Raw genomic sequence first — 2,334 nt, 5'->3', positions numbered from 1 at the left:
TTTGTCTTTCCCCTCCTCTCTCCTTTCATTTCTTCTCATTGCTCTCCTCCTTGTCCCTCCTTGTCCTTGTTCTCTCATCTCTCTATCCTGTCTTCTTTTCATCTCTTTTCACCTCATAATTTCTCATTCTTCATCTGTTTTTCTCTATCTTGTCTCTCTCTCTCATTTTCTTGTATCTCCTCTCTTAGTCTCTTTTCTCCTCATAATTTCTCTTCTCCTCCACTTTTGTCTGTCCTTGTCTCTCCTCACCCTGTCTTGTCTTTTTGTCTCAACTTTATATCCTCTCTTAATCTATTCTCGCCTTTCTTCCACCCTCTCTCCGTTTCTCTTCTCATCTCATCTCAACTCTCTACTTATAAAAATCTCATTTCTGTCTCTCCTGGTCTTTTCTCCTTGTCTCACTTTCTTGTCTCTCCTCATTGCTCCTTTCATCATCTCTCATCAATGATCCTCTTTTCTCTCCTCTTCTCTTCATCCATCCTCAGCTCTCCTTTCCTCTTCTCTCATCATCTCCTCCCTTGTCTTTCGTCCTCGTCTCTCTTCTCCTCATATATCATCTCTACTCGTCTCTACTCCTGCTTTCTCCTCACCTCTACTTTCCTCTCCACGTCTTTCTTTTTTTCTTCTCATCTACCCTCACCTCTTCTTTCCACTAATTTCCTCTTCTCTTTGCTCCCCTTCTCTCAGCATCTCTCTCCTCTGTCTTCTTTGGGTCTCTTCTCTCCTCAACACTTTTCCACTATCTCTGTCTTCTCATTGTCTCTTCTCTATATTCTTCTCTCTCTGTCTCATTTTTTTCTTATTTCTCCTCATAATTTCTCCTCTCCTCCTTCTCTCTCTCCTTGTCTTTCTTCTCTCTTTTCCTCTCCTTGTCACATTATCTTATATCTCCTCTCATAATCTATATGCTCTCCTTGTTTCTCCTCTCTTTTCTTATTTCCTTCTCTCGCCTCATCTTCTCATTTCTCCTTTCTCTTATCCTCTCCTTAATTGTCATCTCTCATCATTTATCCTCTTCTCTTTTTGTAATTAGTCTCCTCTTCTCTTTATCTATCCTCTTATCTTCTTTCTCCTTGTCTTATGCCCTTGTCTCTCCTGTCCTCATCTATTCTCTCCTCAACAGTCTTTCTTCTTTTTTTCTCTCTTCATCTCCTTTCTTCAATTTCTCCTCTCTTCTACTTTCCTCAACTCGTCTCTTTTGACATTGTCAAGCAGATGTTGAGAGGAAACAATGGGAGGAAAGAAGAAAAGAGGATAGAGGGAGCAATGAGGAGAATAGGACAGGAGAGGATAGATGAGAATGTTGTAATTAACCACAAGACCAAATGAAAGATTTAGAAAATGTATTTTTCCAAATGTCAGACGTCGCTTTTCCTCTTTTTTAATATGAGCATTATTCATGTCTCCTCTCAGTATGACTAATGAGGCTTAACGATAGCAAAACTTCTCCACGAATGACAAGTCCTTGCTGAGATTATAATGGCAGTTCCAAATCAAACAAGGCTAAAAGTGTACAGCTAGTATTTGCAGTCTGACTGGTTCAGCCTTCAAATGTCTGCTTAAAGAATGACTGTGTCTCTGCACCGCTGCATCTGACTGGGAGAGACAGACACACACACACACGTACAGTCGTGCTCAAAGGTTTACATACACCTTGCATAATCAGCAAAATGTTAATTATTTTCACAAAATAAGAGAGATCATACAAAATGCACATTGTTTTTTTTAAGCACTGTCCTAAATAAGTTATTTTACATAAAATATGTTTAGTCCACAAGACAAAAAAAGCTGATTTTATAAAAATGACCCCGTACAAAAGCTTACATACTCTTGATTCTTAATACTGTCTCTCATGACCTGGATGATCCACAACTGTTTTTTTGTTTTGTGATGGTTGTTCACGAGTCCCTTGTTTGTCATGAGCAATCAAACTGCCCAATGTTCTTCAGAAAAATCCTTCAGGTCCTGCAAATTCTTCAGTTTTCAAAATCTTTTGCATATTTGAACCCTTTCCAGCAGTGACTGTATGATTTTGAGATTCATCTTTTCACACTGAGGACAATTGAAGGACTCAAACGCAAATAATACAAAAGGTTTGAACATTCACTCATGCTCCAGAAGGAAACACGATGCATTAAGCCGGGGGTTGAAAACTTTTAAACAGGATGAAGATGTCAAAATATTTCTCACTTTGTTCAAATATCTTTTATTTTTTATTTTTATTTTTATTTAGTACTGCCTTTCGGAAGCATTGGATGTTTCCCAGAAGACAAATAAAGTACAATTTACCTTGATCTTAAAATTCAAAAAGTTTTCTGCAGATCATCCAGGTAA

Source organism: Phoxinus phoxinus (assembly GCF_949152265.1).
Source record: "Phoxinus phoxinus genome assembly, chromosome: 9".
Classification (NCBI taxonomy): Eukaryota; Metazoa; Chordata; class Actinopteri; order Cypriniformes; family Leuciscidae; genus Phoxinus; species Phoxinus phoxinus.
Note: the sequence above shows the minus strand (reverse complement) of the source record.